Below are 20,909 nucleotides of genomic sequence, written 5' to 3'. Positions count from 1 at the left end.
CTAATCCGAACCCCAACCCCAACCCTAACCATAAACCTAACCCTAGGCACTAAACATTAACCCTAATCCTAACCCTTACCCTAACCCTAACCCTAAACCAAACCCTAACCCTAACCCCAAACTGTAACCCTAACCCTAACCCTAACCCTAAACCCCAAACCTAACCCTAACCCTAACCCTAACCCTAACCCTAATCCTAACTCTAATCCTAAGCCTAAACCTAAACCTTACCCTAACATAACCCTAAACATAACCCTAACCTTAACCTTAACCTTAACATTAATGACCCTAATCCTAATGACCCTAACACCTTACCCTAACCCTAACCACTGCCCTAAACCCAAACCCTAACACTAACCCTAACCCTAAACCTAACCCTAACCCTAACCCTAACCCTAAGCCTAAATCCTAACCCCAACCCTAACCGTAACGCTAAGCCTAAACGTAACCCTAACCCTAAACCTAACCCTAACCCTAACCCTAACGCTAGAGCCTAACCCTAGACCCTAACCTTACCTCTAACCCTAGGACCTGACCCTAACTGTAACCCTAACCCTAATCCTATACCTAACTCTATCCCTAACCCTTACCGCTAACCGTAACATTAACACTAACCCTACAACCTAACCCTAACTCCAATAACCCTAACCCTAAATCTAACCCTAATGACCATAACCCTAATGATTCTAACCCTAAACCTAACCCTAACACTAAACATAAAACCTAACCTTAACTCTAAACCAAACCCTAACCATAGCCGTAAACCTAACCCTAAACGTAACTCTAACCCTAAACCCTACCCTAACCATAAACCTAAACCCTAACGCTAACCCCAACCCTAAATCTAAACCTAATCGTTACACTAACCCTAAGCCTAAACCCTAACCTTAAACCTAACCCTAACCCTAGCCCTACACCCTAACCCTAATCCTAAACTGTAATCGTAACCCTAACCCTAAACCTAACCCTAACGCTAGCCCTAATACCCCTAACCCTAAACCTAACCCTAACCCTAATAGTCCTAACTATAATAACCCTAATCCTAATCCTAATAATCCTTATCCTAACCCTAAACCTAAACCTAATCCTAACCCTAACTCTAGACCCTAACCCTTACCCTTACCCTAAAACTAACCGTAACCCTAATGACCATCACTGTAATGACCCGAACTGTAACCCAAACCCTAACCCTAACACTAACCCTAACCCTAAATCCTAACCCTAACCCTAAACATAACCTTAACACTAAACGCTAACACTAACCCTAAATCTAACACTTACCCTAACGCTAAACCCTAACCCTAACCCTAAACCCTAACCGTAACCCTAACCCTAACCCTAAACATAAATCTAACCCTTGCCCTAAACCTAAACCCTAACCCTAACTAAAAACCCTAAGCCTAACAGTTAACCCTAACCCTAACCGTCACCCTAAACCGAACCTTAAACCTAACACTTACCCAAACCTAACCGTAAACATAACCCTACCTCTAACACTAACCTTTACCTTAACACTAATGACCCTAACCCTAATGACTCTAAAACCTTATCCTAACCCTAAACTCCAACCCTAACCCTAACCCTAATCCTAACTCTAAACCCTAAACCTAATGCTAACCCTAACTCTGACCCTATAAATTAACCCTAACCCTAACCCTAAACCTAACCAGAAACCAAACCCTAATGACCATAACCCTAATGACCCTAACCCTAACCCTAAACCTAACCAGAACCCTAACCGTAGACCCTAACCCTAAACCTAACCCTACCCGTAAACCTAACCCTAACCCTAAACATTAGTCTAACTCTCAACCCTAACCTAACCATAACCCTAAACCCTAACCCTAAACATAAACCTAAACCTAATCATAACCCTAACCCTAACCCTACACATAACCCTAACCCTAAACCCTAACCCTAACCCTAGACCTAACCCTAAACCTAAATCTAATCCATACCCTAACTCTAAAACTAACCCGAACCCTAAACATAAACCTAAACCTAATCATAACCCTAACCCTAACCCTACACATAACCCTAACCCTAAACCCTAACCCTAACCCTAGACCTAACCCTAAACCTAAATCTAATCCATACCCTAACTCTAAACCTAACCCGAACCCTAACTCTAATGACCATAACCCTAATGACCATAAGCCTAACCCTAAACGTAACCCATACCCTAAGCATAGACCCTAAGCCTAATCCTAAACCTAACCGTAACCGTAGCCCTAACCCTAACCCTAACCCTAACCCTAACCCTAACCCTAACCCTAACCCTAACCCTAAACGTAAGTCTAACCCTAAACCCTAACCTAACCATAATCCTAAACCCTAATCCTGACCCTAAACCCTAACCCTAACCCTAACCCTAAACCCTAATCCTAACCCTAAACCTAAACCTGACCCTAAACCCTAACCTTAAATCTATCCCGAACCCTAAACCTAACCCTAACCCTAATCTAACCCTTACCCTAACCCTAAACCCTAATCGTAACCCCAACCCTAACCATAAACCTAACCCTAACCCTAAATCCTAACCTTAAATCTAACCCGAACCCTAAACCTAACCCTTACCCTAAATCCTAACCTTAAATCTAACCCGAACCCTAAACCTAACCCTTACCCTAACCCCAAACCCTAACTGTAACCCTAACCCTAATCCTAACCATAACGCTAGCCCTAATACCACTAACCCTAACCCTAACCCTAAATCCCCTAATTTTAATAACTCTAACCGTAATCCTAACCCCATTCCTAAACCCTAACCATAACCATAATGCTAACCCTAACCCTAACCACAATAACCCCAACTCTAAACCTAATAACCCTTATCCTAACCCTAAACCTAACCCTAGTCCTAAACCCTAACTCTAACCCTAAACTTAACCCTAACCCTAAAAACCCTAGCTCTAATAACGCTAACCCTAACATTAAATCCTAATCCTAACCCTAACCCTAACCCTAACCCTAATCCTAATCCTAACTCTAGACCCTGACCCTTACCCATACCCTAAAACTAACCCTAACCCTAATGACCATTACCCTAATGACCCTAACTGTAATCCAAACCCTAAACCTAACCCTAACCCTAACCCTAAAACCAAACCCTAAACCTAACCCTAACCCTAACCCTAACCCTAACCCTAACCCAAAAACCTAACCCTAAACTTAAGCCTAACCCTAAACCTAAGCCTAACCCTAAACCCTGACCGTAACCCTAACCGTAACCCTAATGCTAACCCTAAACCTAACCCTAATCCTTCACCCAAAAGCCTAACCCTAACTGTTAACCATAACCCTAACCCTAACCGTAACCCTAATCCTAACCCTATAGCCTAACCCTTACCCAAACCTAACTCTAAACATAATCCTAACTCTAACCTTAACCTTAACCCTAACACTAATGACCCTAACCCCAATGACCCTGACACCTTACTCTAAACCTAACCCCTACCCTAAACGCCAACCCTAACCCAAATAACCCTAACCCTAAACCTAACATTAATAACCCTAACCGTAACCCAAAACCTAATAACCCTAACCCTAACCCTATGTCCTGGTTTCGTTAAAATACAAGTTTCTCTTTTAGTGAATTTTGCCTGTCAACTAAAGCCTTCATATTAGCTGCATTTTCCTGGAGAACCAGATACATTTTGGTAAGCCTAGCAATGGAATGCAAACTTATTGATAAGCACGGATGGACATCTCGCGAGAGGGGCAACGAGAAACCGGTGACCAAGAGACTGACCAACGGTGTATAACATTCCATTCACGTGAACACTTCATATAAAAGTGGGAGATCACGAGGATCTCATCCCTTTTTTTCTTTCCCTTTTTCCTTCCCTTCTGCTTAGGGTCGACATTAGGAGAGGACCTTGCTAGTCGTCCCTGCGAACTGAGGCCTAGTGAGAGACTGCATCCAGCTCCTGTTGGCTACAGAGTCTAATCCAGGTCTTTGGGTGCTGGCTCTGCAGTTGCTGAGACTTACAAGATTGGTTTTGTATATTTTGTATTATTTTCTCTATTCTTATTAGTAGCATTAGTAAAACATCTTTAATTTTTCCAACTCTCTTCTCTCTGTCCTTCTTTCCCTCCCGATCGCCTGTCCTGAGTGGGAAGGAGGGAGAAGGAGGGGCAAAAGGGGGAAGTGTGGGGGAGAGGGAGGGGCAAAAGGGGGAAGTGTGGGGGAGAGGAGGTTAACAATACATCTGCCAGGGTTTGATTGTCACCCCACAAACTTAACCCTCAACACCCTAATAACCCCAACTCTAATAACCCTAACACTAACCCTAACCCTACAGCCTAACCCTAGACACAAACCTTAACCCTAACCCTAACCCTAACCCTAGAGACTAACCCTAAATCCTAAACTTAACCCTAACCCTATGCCCTAACCTTAACCCCAAACTCTAACACTAACGCTGAACTCCAACCCTAACCCTAAACTCTATCCCTAACCCTAAACCTAATCCTAACCCTAACCCTAACACAAAACCTACCCTAACCCTAAACCAAAACATAACCCTAACCCTAAACCCTAAGCCTAAACCCTACCCTAAAACTGACTCTAACCCTAACCATAAACCATAAGTCTAAACCTAAACCTAATGACAATCACCCTAATGACCCTAAGTGTAACCCAAAACCTAAACCAAACCCTAAAACTAACCCTAAACCTAACCCTAAATCCTAACCCTAAACCTAACCCTAACCCTAACATTAAACATAACCCTAACACTAAACCCTAACCCTAACCCTAAATCTAACCCTTACTCTAACACTAAACCGTAACCTAACCCTAAACCCTGACCGTAACCCTAACCGTAACCCCAATGCTAACCCTAAACCTAACCCTAAACATAAATCTAACCCTTGCCCTAACCCTAAACCTTAACCCTAACCCAAAACCCTAACCCTAACTGTTAACCCTAACCCTAACCCTACAACTAAACGTAACCCTGATCCTAAGCCTATAGCCTAACCCTTACCCAAACCTAACCCTAAACATAACCCTAACTCTAACCCTAACCTTAACCCTAACACTAATGACCCTAACCCCAATGACCCTAACACCTAACTCTAAACCTAACCCCTACCCTAAACCCCAACCCTAACCCAAACCCGAATACTAACCCTAAACCCTAAACCTAACTCTAACACTGACCATATACATTAACCCTAACACTAAAACTAAACTGAACCCTAACCCTAATGACCATAATCCTAATAACCCTAACCCTAAACTTAAAACTAGCCCTAACCCTAAACGCTAAATATAAATCCTAACCGTAACCCTAAACCTAACCGTAACCCTAACCCTAACCCTAACCCAAACCCTAACCCTAACCCTAACCCTAACCCTAACCATAACCCTAACCCTAACTCTAACCGTAAACCCTACCCTAACCCTAACCCTAAACCATAACCCTAACCATAAACCTAAACCTAACCCTGACACTAAACCCTAACCATAAACCCTAACCATAACCCTAAACCCCAACCCTAACCCTAGCCTAACCCTAAACCCTAAACTTAACCCTAACCCTAGGCCCTAACCCTAACCCTAATAACCCTGACTCTAATAACCCTAAGTGTAACCATAACCCTAAACCCTAGCCCTAACACTAAAACCTAAACTTAACCCTAAACCTAGGCCCTATCCCTAACCCTAATCCTAAACAAAATCCTAAACCTTACCCTAACCCTAACCCTTATGACCATAACCCTAATGGCAGTAACACTAACCCTAAACTCAAACCCTAACGCTACACTCTATCCCTAACCCTAATCCTAACCCTAACACTGACCCTAACCCTAGCCGTAAATCCTAACCCTAACCCTAAACATAACCCTAACCATAAACCCTAACCTTAACCCTAAAGCTAACACTAACACTAAGCCTAAACCTAACCCTAACCGTAACACTAATCCTAAACCTAACCCTAACTCCAACCCTAGAGCCTAATCATAGGCCCTAACCCTAACCCTAACCCAAACCCTAACCCTAACCCTAACCCTAACCCTAACTCTAACCGTAAACCCTACCCTAACCCTAACCCTAAACCATAACCCTAACCATAAACCTAAACCTAACCCTAACACTAAACCCTAACCATAAACCCTAACCATAACCCTAAACCCCAACCCTAACCCTAGCCTAACCCTAAACCCTAAACTTAACCCTAACCCTAGGTCCTAACCCTAACCCTAATAACCCTGACTCTAATAACCCTAAGTGTAACCATAACCCTAAACCCTAGCCCTAACACTAAAACCTAAACTTAACCCTAAACCTAGGCCCTATCCCTAACCCTAATCCTAAACAAAATCCTATACCTTACCCTAACCCTAACCCTTATGACCATAACCCTAATGGCAGTAACACTAACCCTAAACTCAAACCCTAACGCTACACTCTATCCCTAACCCTAATCCTAACCCTAACACTGACCCTAACCCTAGCCGTAAATCCTAACCCTAACCCTAAACATAACCCTAACCATAAACCCTAACCTTAACCCTAAAGCTAACACTAACACTAAGCCTAAACCTAACCCTAACCGTAACACTAATCCTAAACCTAACCCTAACTCCAACCCTAGAGCCTAATCATAGGCCCTAACCCTAACCCTAATCCTAACCCTAAACCTAACTCTAACGTTAACCCTAATAACCCTAACCCTAACAACCCGAACCCTAACCCTAATAACCCTAACTCTAATAACCCTAACACCAACCGTAACCCTAACCCGAAACCCAAACCCAAATCCTAAACCTAACCCTAACCCTAACCCTAACCATAGAGCCTATCCCTATACCCTAACCTTAAACCTAACCCTAACCCTAACTCTAACCCTAAACCTAGAGCCTAACACTAAACCCTAACCATAACCCTAACCTTATACCCTAACCCTAACCCAAATCCTAAACCTGCTCCTAACCCTTACCCTAACCCTAACCCTAACCCTAATGACCACAACCCTAATGACCCTAACCCTAACCCTAATCTCTAACTCTAACCCTAAACGTAACCCTAACCCTAATCCTAAACCCGAATCCTAACCCTAAACCTAACGATAAAACCTAACTCTAACACTATCCCTAAACCCTAACCCCAACCCTAAACCCTAACCCTAAACCTAACACTAACCCTAAACCTAACCCTAACACTAACCCTGCACTCTATCCGTAACCCTAAAACTAACCCTAACCCTAAACCTAACCCTAACACTAACCATAAACCTAACCCTAACCAAAACCCTAACCCTAAACATAACCCTAACCTTAAACCCAACCCTAACCATAACCCTAACCCTAAACATAACCCTAACCATAAACCCAACCCTAATCATAACCCTAACCCAAAACATAACCCTAACCCTAAACCCAGCCCTAACCATAACCCTAGGCCCTAACCCTAATCCTAACCCTACCACTAACCCTAACGCTAACCCTAATAACCCTAACTCTATTAACCCTAACCCTAACCCTGACACAAACCCTAATCCTAAACCATAACCGTAACCTTAATGCTAACCATAACCCTAACCCTAACCACGACAACCCTAATCCTAACCTTAAACCTAATACCACTAACCGTAACCCTAACCCTAATCCTAAAACCTAACCCTAATCCTAAACCCTAACCCTAACCGTAGACCCTAACACTAACACTAATCCTAACCCTAACCCTAACCCTAACCCCAACCCTAACCCTAACCCTAAATCCTAATCCTAGTCCTAATCCTAAGACGAACCCTAACCCTAACCCTAAACCCTAACCCCTAACTCTAACCCTTACCTGAATGAACATAACCCTAATGACGATAACCCTAACGTTATATCCTACCCCGAACACTAACCCTTACACTAAACCTAACCCTAACTCTAACGCTAATCCTAACTCTAAACGTAACCCTTAACCAACCTTAACCCTAACCCTAATAACCCTAACTCTAATGACCTGAACCCCTTACCCTAAACCCTAACCGTTACTATTATTCCCCTAACCTCAACCCTAAACCTAGGCCCTAAACCCAACCCAAATCCTAAACCTACTCCTAACACTTACCCTAACCCTAACTCTAATGACCATAACCCTAATGACCCTAACCCTACCCTAAACTCTAACCCTAACCCTAAACTTAAACCTAACCCTAACGCTAAACCCTAACCCTAAACCTAACACTAACCCTAAACCTAAGCCTAACCCTATACCTAACACTAACTCTAACCCTAAACCTAACCCTAACAGTAACCCTAACTCTAAACATTACCCTAACCCTAAAACCCAACCCTAAAAATAACCCTCAACCCTAACCCTAAACATAACACTAACTCTAACCCTAAACCTAACCCTAAGAGTAACCCTAACTCTAAACATTACCCTAACCCTAAAACCTAACCCTAAATATAACCCTTAACCCTAACCCTAACCCTAAACTTAACACTAACCCTAACGCTAAACCTAACCCTACACTCTATCCCTAACCGTAAACCTAACCCTAAGCCTAAACCTAACCGTAATCCTAGAGACTAAGACTAAACCCTAACCTTAACACTAACCCTAGGCCCTAACCCAAATCCTAAACCTACTCCTAACCCTTCCCCTAACGCTAACCCTAAAACTAATCCTAACCCTAAACCCTAACCCTAACCATAAACCTAACCATAACCCTAACTCCAACCCTATAAACTAACCCTAAGCCTAACCGTAAACCCTAACCCTAACCCTAACTCTAAGCCTAAATCCTAACCCCAACCCTAACCGTAACGCTAAGCCTAAACGTAACCCTAACCCTAAACCTAACCCTAACCCTAACCCTAACGCTAGAGCCTAACCCTAGACCCTAACCTTACCTCTAACCCTAGGACCTGACCCTAACTGTAACCCTAACCCTAATCCTATACCTAACTCTATCCCTAACCCTTACCGCTAACCGTAACATTAACGCTAACCCTACAACCTAACCCTAACTCCAATAACCCTAACCCTAAATCTAACCCTAATGACCATAACCCTAATGATTCTAACCCTAAACCTAACCCTAACACTAAACATAAAACCTAACCTTAACTCTAAACCAAACCCTAACCATAGCCGTAAACCTAACCCTAAACGTAACTCTAACCCTAAACCCTACCCTAACCATAAACCTAAACCCTAACGCTAACCCCAACCCTAAATCTAAACCTAATCGTTACACTAACCCTAAGCCTAAACCCTAACCTTAAACCTAACCCTAACCCTAGCCCTACACCCTAACCCTAATCCTAAACTGTAATCGTAACCCTAACCCTAAACCTAACCCTAACGCTAGCCCTAATACCCCTAACCCTAAACCTAACCCTAACCCTAATAGTCCTAACTATAATAACCCTAATCCTAATCCTAATAATCCTTATCCTAACCCTAAACCTAAACCTAATCCTAACCCTAACTCTAGACCCTAACCCTTACCCTTACCCTAAAACTAACCGTAACCCTAATGACCATCACTGTAATGACCCGAACTGTAACCCAAACCCTAACCCTAACACTAACCCTAACCCTAAATCCTAACCCTAACCCTAAACATAACCTTAACACTAAACGCTAACACTAACCCTAAATCTAACACTTACCCTAACGCTAAACCCTAACCCTAACCCTAAACCCTAACCGTAACCCTAACCCTAACCCTAAACATAAATCTAACCCTTGCCCTAAACCTAAACCCTAACCCTAACTAAAAACCCTAAGCCTAACAGTTAACCCTAACCCTAACCGTCACCCTAAACCGAACCTTAAACCTAACACTTACCCAAACCTAACCGTAAACATAACCCTACCTCTAACACTAACCTTTACCTTAACACTAATGACCCTAACCCTAATGACTCTAAAACCTTATCCTAACCCTAAACTCCAACCCTAACCCTAACCCTAATCCTAACTCTAAACCCTAAACCTAATGCTAACCCTAACTCTGACCCTATAAATTAACCCTAACCCTAACCCTAAACCTAACCAGAAACCAAACCCTAATGACCATAACCCTAATGACCCTAACCCTAACCCTAAACCTAACCAGAACCCTAACCGTAGACCCTAACCCTAAACCTAACCCTACCCGTAAACCTAACCCTAACCCTAAACATTAGTCTAACTCTCAACCCTAACCTAACCATAACCCTAAACCCTAACCCTAAACATAAACCTAAACCTAATCATAACCCTAACCCTAACCCTACACATAACCCTAACCCTAAACCCTAACCCTAACCCTAGACCTAACCCTAAACCTAAATCTAATCCATACCCTAACTCTAAAACTAACCCGAACCCTAAACATAAACCTAAACCTAATCATAACCCTAACCCTAACCCTACACATAACCCTAACCCTAAACCCTAACCCTAACCCTAGACCTAACCCTAAACCTAAATCTAATCCATACCCTAACTCTAAACCTAACCCGAACCCTAACTCTAATGACCATAACCCTAATGACCATAAGCCTAACCCTAAACGTAACCCATACCCTAAGCATAGACCCTAAGCCTAATCCTAAACCTAACCGTAACCGTAGCCCTAACCCTAACCCTAACCCTAACCCTAACCCTAACCCTAACCCTAACCCTAACCCTAAACGTAAGTCTAACCCTAAACCCTAACCTAACCATAATCCTAAACCCTAATCCTGACCCTAAACCCTAACCCTAACCCTAACCCTAAACCCTAATCCTAACCCTAAACCTAAACCTGACCCTAAACCCTAACCTTAAATCTATCCCGAACCCTAAACCTAACCCTAACCCTAATCTAACCCTTACCCTAACCCTAAACCCTAATCGTAACCCCAACCCTAACCATAAACCTAACCCTAACCCTAAATCCTAACCTTAAATCTAACCCGAACCCTAAACCTAACCCTTACCCTAAATCCTAACCTTAAATCTAACCCGAACCCTAAACCTAACCCTTACCCTAACCCCAAACCCTAACTGTAACCCTAACCCTAATCCTAACCATAACGCTAGCCCTAATACCACTAACCCTAACCCTAACCCTAAATCCCCTAATTTTAATAACTCTAACCGTAATCCTAACCCCATTCCTAAACCCTAACCATAACCATAATGCTAACCCTAACCCTAACCACAATAACCCCAACTCTAAACCTAATAACCCTTATCCTAACCCTAAACCTAACCCTAGTCCTAAACCCTAACTCTAACCCTAAACTTAACCCTAACCCTAAAAACCCTAGCTCTAATAACGCTAACCCTAACATTAAATCCTAATCCTAACCCTAACCCTAACCCTAATCCTAATCCTAACTCTAGACCCTGACCCTTACCCATACCCTAAAACTAACCCTAACCCTAATGACCATTACCCTAATGACCCTAACTGTAATCCAAACCCTAAACCTAACCCTAACCCTAACCCTAAAACCAAACCCTAAACCTAACCCTAACCCTAACCCTAACCCTAACCCAAAAACCTAACCCTAAACTTAAGCCTAACCCTAAACCTAAGCCTAACCCTAAACCCTGACCGTAACCCTAACCGTAACCCTAATGCTAACCCTAAACCTAACCCTAATCCTTCACCCAAAAGCCTAACCCTAACTGTTAACCATAACCCTAACCCTAACCGTAACCCTAATCCTAACCCTATAGCCTAACCCTTACCCAAACCTAACTCTAAACATAATCCTAACTCTAACCTTAACCTTAACCCTAACACTAATGACCCTAACCCCAATGACCCTGACACCTTACTCTAAACCTAACCCCTACCCTAAACGCCAACCCTAACCCAAATAACCCTAACCCTAAACCTAACATTAATAACCCTAACCGTAACCCAAAACCTAATAACCCTAACCCTAACCCTATGTCCTGGTTTCGTTAAAATACAAGTTTCTCTTTTAGTGAATTTTGCCTGTCAACTAAAGCCTTCATATTAGCTGCATTTTCCTGGAGAACCAGATACATTTTGGTAAGCCTAGCAATGGAATGCAAACTTATTGATAAGCACGGATGGACATCTCGCGAGAGGGGCAACGAGAAACCGGTGACCAAGAGACTGACCAACGGTGTATAACATTCCATTCACGTGAACACTTCATATAAAAGTGGGAGATCACGAGGATCTCATCCCTTTTTTTCTTTCCCTTTTTCCTTCCCTTCTGCTTAGGGTCGACATTAGGAGAGGACCTTGCTAGTCGTCCCTGCGAACTGAGGCCTAGTGAGAGACTGCATCCAGCTCCTGTTGGCTACAGAGTCTAATCCAGGTCTTTGGGTGCTGGCTCTGCAGTTGCTGAGACTTACAAGATTGGTTTTGTATATTTTGTATTATTTTCTCTATTCTTATTAGTAGCATTAGTAAAACATCTTTAATTTTTCCAACTCTCTTCTCTCTGTCCTTCTTTCCCTCCCGATCGCCTGTCCTGAGTGGGAAGGAGGGAGAAGGAGGGGCAAAAGGGGGAAGTGTGGGGGAGAGGGAGGGGCAAAAGGGGGAAGTGTGGGGGAGAGGAGGTTAACAATACATCTGCCAGGGTTTGATTGTCACCCCACAAACTTAACCCTCAACACCCTAATAACCCCAACTCTAATAACCCTAACACTAACCCTAACCCTACAGCCTAACCCTAGACACAAACCTTAACCCTAACCCTAACCCTAACCCTAGAGACTAACCCTAAATCCTAAACTTAACCCTAACCCTATGCCCTAACCTTAACCCCAAACTCTAACACTAACGCTGAACTCCAACCCTAACCCTAAACTCTATCCCTAACCCTAAACCTAATCCTAACCCTAACCCTAACACAAAACCTACCCTAACCCTAAACCAAAACATAACCCTAACCCTAAACCCTAAGCCTAAACCCTACCCTAAAACTGACTCTAACCCTAACCATAAACCATAAGTCTAAACCTAAACCTAATGACAATCACCCTAATGACCCTAAGTGTAACCCAAAACCTAAACCAAACCCTAAAACTAACCCTAAACCTAACCCTAAATCCTAACCCTAAACCTAACCCTAACCCTAACATTAAACATAACCCTAACACTAAACCCTAACCCTAACCCTAAATCTAACCCTTACTCTAACACTAAACCGTAACCTAACCCTAAACCCTGACCGTAACCCTAACCGTAACCCCAATGCTAACCCTAAACCTAACCCTAAACATAAATCTAACCCTTGCCCTAACCCTAAACCTTAACCCTAACCCAAAACCCTAACCCTAACTGTTAACCCTAACCCTAACCCTACAACTAAACGTAACCCTGATCCTAAGCCTATAGCCTAACCCTTACCCAAACCTAACCCTAAACATAACCCTAACTCTAACCCTAACCTTAACCCTAACACTAATGACCCTAACCCCAATGACCCTAACACCTAACTCTAAACCTAACCCCTACCCTAAACCCCAACCCTAACCCAAACCCGAATACTAACCCTAAACCCTAAACCTAACTCTAACACTGACCATATACATTAACCCTAACACTAAAACTAAACTGAACCCTAACCCTAATGACCATAATCCTAATAACCCTAACCCTAAACTTAAAACTAGCCCTAACCCTAAACGCTAAATATAAATCCTAACCGTAACCCTAAACCTAACCGTAACCCTAACCCTAACCCTAACCCAAACCCTAACCCTAACCCTAACCCTAACCCTAACCATAACCCTAACCCTAACTCTAACCGTAAACCCTACCCTAACCCTAACCCTAAACCATAACCCTAACCATAAACCTAAACCTAACCCTGACACTAAACCCTAACCATAAACCCTAACCATAACCCTAAACCCCAACCCTAACCCTAGCCTAACCCTAAACCCTAAACTTAACCCTAACCCTAGGCCCTAACCCTAACCCTAATAACCCTGACTCTAATAACCCTAAGTGTAACCATAACCCTAAACCCTAGCCCTAACACTAAAACCTAAACTTAACCCTAAACCTAGGCCCTATCCCTAACCCTAATCCTAAACAAAATCCTAAACCTTACCCTAACCCTAACCCTTATGACCATAACCCTAATGGCAGTAACACTAACCCTAAACTCAAACCCTAACGCTACACTCTATCCCTAACCCTAATCCTAACCCTAACACTGACCCTAACCCTAGCCGTAAATCCTAACCCTAACCCTAAACATAACCCTAACCATAAACCCTAACCTTAACCCTAAAGCTAACACTAACACTAAGCCTAAACCTAACCCTAACCGTAACACTAATCCTAAACCTAACCCTAACTCCAACCCTAGAGCCTAATCATAGGCCCTAACCCTAACCCTAACCCAAACCCTAACCCTAACCCTAACCCTAACCCTAACTCTAACCGTAAACCCTACCCTAACCCTAACCCTAAACCATAACCCTAACCATAAACCTAAACCTAACCCTAACACTAAACCCTAACCATAAACCCTAACCATAACCCTAAACCCCAACCCTAACCCTAGCCTAACCCTAAACCCTAAACTTAACCCTAACCCTAGGTCCTAACCCTAACCCTAATAACCCTGACTCTAATAACCCTAAGTGTAACCATAACCCTAAACCCTAGCCCTAACACTAAAACCTAAACTTAACCCTAAACCTAGGCCCTATCCCTAACCCTAATCCTAAACAAAATCCTATACCTTACCCTAACCCTAACCCTTATGACCATAACCCTAATGGCAGTAACACTAACCCTAAACTCAAACCCTAACGCTACACTCTATCCCTAACCCTAATCCTAACCCTAACACTGACCCTAACCCTAGCCGTAAATCCTAACCCTAACCCTAAACATAACCCTAACCATAAACCCTAACCTTAACCCTAAAGCTAACACTAACACTAAGCCTAAACCTAACCCTAACCGTAACACTAATCCTAAACCTAACCCTAACTCCAACCCTAGAGCCTAATCATAGGCCCTAACCCTAACCCTAATCCTAACCCTAAACCTAACTCTAACGTTAACCCTAATAACCCTAACCCTAACAACCCGAACCCTAACCCTAATAACCCTAACTCTAATAACCCTAACACCAACCGTAACCCTAACCCGAAACCCAAACCCAAATCCTAAACCTAACCCTAACCCTAACCCTAACCATAGAGCCTATCCCTATACCCTAACCTTAAACCTAACCCTAACCCTAACTCTAACCCTAAACCTAGAGCCTAACACTAAACCCTAACCATAACCCTAACCTTATACCCTAACCCTAACCCAAATCCTAAACCTGCTCCTAACCCTTACCCTAACCCTAACCCTAACCCTAATGACCACAACCCTAATGACCCTAACCCTAACCCTAATCTCTAACTCTAACCCTAAACGTAACCCTAACCCTAATCCTAAACCCGAATCCTAACCCTAAACCTAACGATAAAACCTAACTCTAACACTATCCCTAAACCCTAACCCCAACCCTAAACCCTAACCCTAAACCTAACACTAACCCTAAACCTAACCCTAACACTAACCCTGCACTCTATCCGTAACCCTAAAACTAACCCTAACCCTAAACCTAACCCTAACACTAACCATAAACCTAACCCTAACCAAAACCCTAACCCTAAACATAACCCTAACCTTAAACCCAACCCTAACCATAACCCTAACCCTAAACATAACCCTAACCATAAACCCAACCCTAATCATAACCCTAACCCAAAACATAACCCTAACCCTAAACCCAGCCCTAACCATAACCCTAGGCCCTAACCCTAATCCTAACCCTACCACTAACCCTAACGCTAACCCTAATAACCCTAACTCTATTAACCCTAACCCTAACCCTGACACAAACCCTAATCCTAAACCATAACCGTAACCTTAATGCTAACCATAACCCTAACCCTAACCACGACAACCCTAATCCTAACCTTAAACCTAATACCACTAACCGTAACCCTAACCCTAATCCTAAAACCTAACCCTAATCCTAAACCCTAACCCTAACCGTAGACCCTAACACTAACACTAATCCTAACCCTAACCCTAACCCTAACCCCAACCCTAACCCTAACCCTAAATCCTAATCCTAGTCCTAATCCTAAGACGAACCCTAACCCTAACCCTAAACCCTAACCCCTAACTCTAACCCTTACCTGAATGAACATAACCCTAATGACGATAACCCTAACGTTATATCCTACCCCGAACACTAACCCTTACACTAAACCTAACCCTAACTCTAACGCTAATCCTAACTCTAAACGTAACCCTTAACCAACCTTAACCCTAACCCTAATAACCCTAACTCTAATGACCTGAACCCCTTACCCTAAACCCTAACCGTTACTATTATTCCCCTAACCTCAACCCTAAACCTAGGCCCTAAACCCAACCCAAATCCTAAACCTACTCCTAACACTTACCCTAACCCTAACTCTAATGACCATAACCCTAATGACCCTAACCCTACCCTAAACTCTAACCCTAACCCTAAACTTAAACCTAACCCTAACGCTAAACCCTAACCCTAAACCTAACACTAACCCTAAACCTAAGCCTAACCCTATACCTAACACTAACTCTAACCCTAAACCTAACCCTAACAGTAACCCTAACTCTAAACATTACCCTAACCCTAAAACCCAACCCTAAAAATAACCCTCAACCCTAACCCTAAACATAACACTAACTCTAACCCTAAACCTAACCCTAAGAGTAACCCTAACTCTAAACATTACCCTAACCCTAAAACCTAACCCTAAATATAACCCTTAACCCTAACCCTAACCCTAAACTTAACACTAACCCTAACGCTAAACCTAACCCTACACTCTATCCCTAACCGTAAACCTAACCCTAAGCCTAAACCTAACCGTAATCCTAGAGACTAAGACTAAACCCTAACCTTAACACTAACCCTAGGCCCTAACCCAAATCCTAAACCTACTCCTAACCCTTCCCCTAACGCTAACCCTAAAACTAATCCTAACCCTAAACCCTAACCCTAACCATAAACCTAACCATAACCCTAACTCCAACCCTATAAACTAACCCTAAGCCTAACCGTAAACCCTAACCCTAACCCTAACTCTAAGCCTAAATCCTAACCCCAACCCTAACCGTAACGCTAAGCCTAAACGTAACCCTAACCCTAAACCTAACCCTAACCCTAACCCTAACGCTAGAGCCTAACCCTAGACCCTAACCTTACCTCTAACCCTAGGACCTGACCCTAACTGTAACCCTAACCCTAATCCTATACCTAACTCTATCCCTAACCCTTACCGCTAACCGTAACATTAACGCTAACCCTACAACCTAACCCTAACTCCAATAACCCTAACCCTAAATCTAACCCTAATGACCATAACCCTAATGATTCTAACCCTAAACCTAACCCTAACACTAAACATAAAACCTAACCTTAACTCTAAACCAAACCCTAACCATAGCCGTAAACCTAACCCTAAACGTAACTCTAACCCTAAACCCTACCCTAACCATAAACCTAAACCCTAACGCTAACCCCAACCCTAAATCTAAACCTAATCGTTACACTAACCCTAAGCCTAAACCCTAACCTTAAACCTAACCCTAACCCTAGCCCTACACCCTAACCCTAATCCTAAACTGTAATCGTAACCCTAACCCTAAACCTAACCCTAACGCTAGCCCTAATACCCCTAACCCTAAACCTAACCCTAACCCTAATAGTCCTAACTATAATAACCCTAATCCTAATCCTAATAATCCTTATCCTAACCCTAAACCTAAACCTAATCCTAACCCTAACTCTAGACCCTAACCCTTACCCTTACCCTAAAACTAACCGTAACCCTAATGACCATCACTGTAATGACCCGAACTGTAACCCAAACCCTAACCCTAACACTAACCCTAACCCTAAATCCTAACCCTAACCCTAAACATAACCTTAACACTAAACGCTAACACTAACCCTAAATCTAACACTTACCCTAACGCTAAACCCTAACCCTAACCCTAAACCCTAACCGTAACCCTAACCCTAACCCTAAACATAAATCTAACCCTTGCCCTAAACCTAAACCCTAACCCTAACTAAAAACCCTAAGCCTAACAGTTAACCCTAACCCTAACCGTCACCCTAAACCGAACCTTAAACCTAACACTTACCCAAACCTAACCGTAAACATAACCCTACCTCTAACACTAACCTTTACCTTAACACTAATGACCCTAACCCTAATGACTCTAAAACCTTATCCTAACCCTAAACTCCAACCCTAACCCTAACCCTAATCCTAACTCTAAACCCTAAACCTAATGCTAACCCTAACTCTGACCCTATAAATTAACCCTAACCCTAACCCTAAACCTAACCAGAAACCAAACCCTAATGACCATAACCCTAATGACCCTAACCCTAACCCTAAACCTAACCAGAACCCTAACCGTAGACCCTAACCCTAAACCTAACCCTACCCGTAAACCTAACCCTAACCCTAAACATTAGTCTAACTCTCAACCCTAACCTAACCATAACCCTAAACCCTAACCCTAAACATAAACCTAAACCTAATCATAACCCTAACCCTAACCCTACACATAACCCTAACCCTAAACCCTAACCCTAACCCTAGACCTAACCCTAAACCTAAATCTAATCCATACCCTAACTCTAAAACTAACCCGAACCCTAAACATAAACCTAAACCTAATCATAACCCTAACCCTAACCCTACACATAACCCTAACCCTAAACCCTAACCCTAACCCTAGACCTAACCCTAAACCTAAATCTAATCCATACCCTAACTCTAAACCTAACCCGAACCCTAACTCTAATGACCATAACCCTAATGACCATAAGCCTAACCCTAAACGTAACCCATACCCTAAGCATAGACCCTAAGCCTAATCCTAAACCTAACCGTAACCGTAGCCCTAACCCTAACCCTAACCCTAACCCTAACCCTAACCCTAACCCTAACCCTAACCCTAAACGTAAGTCTAACCCTAAACCCTAACCTAACCATAATCCTAAACCCTAATCCTGACCCTAAACCCTAACCCTAACCCTAACCCTAAACCCTAATCCTAACCCTAAACCTAAACCTGACCCTAAACCCTAACCTTAAATCTATCCCGAACCCTAAACCTAACCCTAACCCTAATCTAACCCTTACCCTAACCCTAAACCCTAATCGTAACCCCAACCCTAACCATAAACCTAACCCTAACCCTAAATCCTAACCTTAAATCTAACCCGAACCCTAAACCTAACCCTTACCCTAAATCCTAACCTTAAATCTAACCCGAACCCTAAACCTAACCCTTACCCTAACCCCAAACCCTAACTGTAACCCTAACCCTAATCCTAACCATAACGCTAGCCCTAATACCACTAACCCTAACCCTAACCCTAAATCCCCTAATTTTAATAACTCTAACCGTAATCCTAACCCCATTCCTAAACCCTAACCATAACCATAATGCTAACCCTAACCCTAACCACAATAACCCCAACTCTAAACCTAATAACCCTTATCCTAACCCTAAACCTAACCCTAGTCCTAAACCCTAACTCTAACCCTAAACTTAACCCTAACCCTAAAAACCCTAGCTCTAATAACGCTAACCCTAACATTAAATCCTAATCCTAACCCTAACCCTAACCCTAATCCTAATCCTAACTCTAGACCCTGACCCTTACCCATACCCTAAAACTAACCCTAACCCTAATGACCATTACCCTAATGACCCTAACTGTAATCCAAACCCTAAACCTAACCCTAACCCTAACCCTAAAACCAAACCCTAAACCTAACCCTAACCCTAACCCTAACCCTAACCCAAAAACCTAACCCTAAACTTAAGCCTAACCCTAAACCTAAGCCTAACCCTAAACCCTGACCGTAACCCTAACCGTAACCCTAATGCTAACCCTAAACCTAACCCTAATCCTTCACCCAAAAGCCTAACCCTAACTGTTAACCATAACCCTAACCCTAACCGTAACCCTAATCCTAACCCTATAGCCTAACCCTTACCCAAACCTAACTCTAAACATAATCCTAACTCTAACCTTAACCTTAACCCTAACACTAATGACCCTAACCCCAATGACCCTGACACCTTACTCTAAACCTAACCCCTACCCTAAACGCCAACCCTAACCCAAATAACCCTAACCCTAAACCTAACATTAATAACCCTAACCGTAACCCAAAACCTAATAACCCTAACCCTAACCCTATGTCCTGGTTTCGTTAAAATACAAGTTTCTCTTTTAGTGAATTTTGCCTGTCAACTAAAGCCTTCATATTAGCTGCATTTTCCTGGAGAACCAGATACATTTTGGTAAGCCTAGCAATGGAATGCAAACTTATTGATAAGCACGGATGGACATCTCGCGAGAGGGGCAACGAGAAACCGGTGACCAAGAGACTGACCAACGGTGTATAACATTCCATTCACGTGAACACTTCATATAAAAGTGGGAGATCACGAGGATCTCATCCCTTTTTTTCTTTCCCTTTTTCCTTCCCTTCTGCTTAGGGTCGACATTAGGAGAGGACCTTGCTAGTCGTCCCTGCGAACTGAGGCCTAGTGAGAGACTGCATCCAGCTCCTGTTGGCTACAGAGTCTAATCCAGGTCTTTGGGTGCTGGCTCTGCAGTTGCTGAGACTTACAAGATTGGTTTTGTATATTTTGTATTATTTTCTCTATTCTTATTAGTAGCATTAGTAAAACATCTTTAATTTTTCCAACTCTCTTCTCTCTGTCCTTCTTTCCCTCCCGATCGCCTGTCCTGAGTGGGAAGGAGGGAGAAGGAGGGGCAAAAGGGGGAAGTGTGGGGGAGAGGGAGGGGCAAAAGGGGGAAGTGTGGGGGAGAGGAGGTTAACAATACATCTGCCAGGGTTTGATTGTCACCCCACAAAC

Source organism: Patagioenas fasciata, chromosome W (assembly GCF_037038585.1).
Source record: "Patagioenas fasciata isolate bPatFas1 chromosome W, bPatFas1.hap1, whole genome shotgun sequence".
Taxonomy (NCBI): Eukaryota; Metazoa; Chordata; class Aves; order Columbiformes; family Columbidae; genus Patagioenas; species Patagioenas fasciata.
This window is presented reverse-complemented; position numbering follows the sequence as displayed.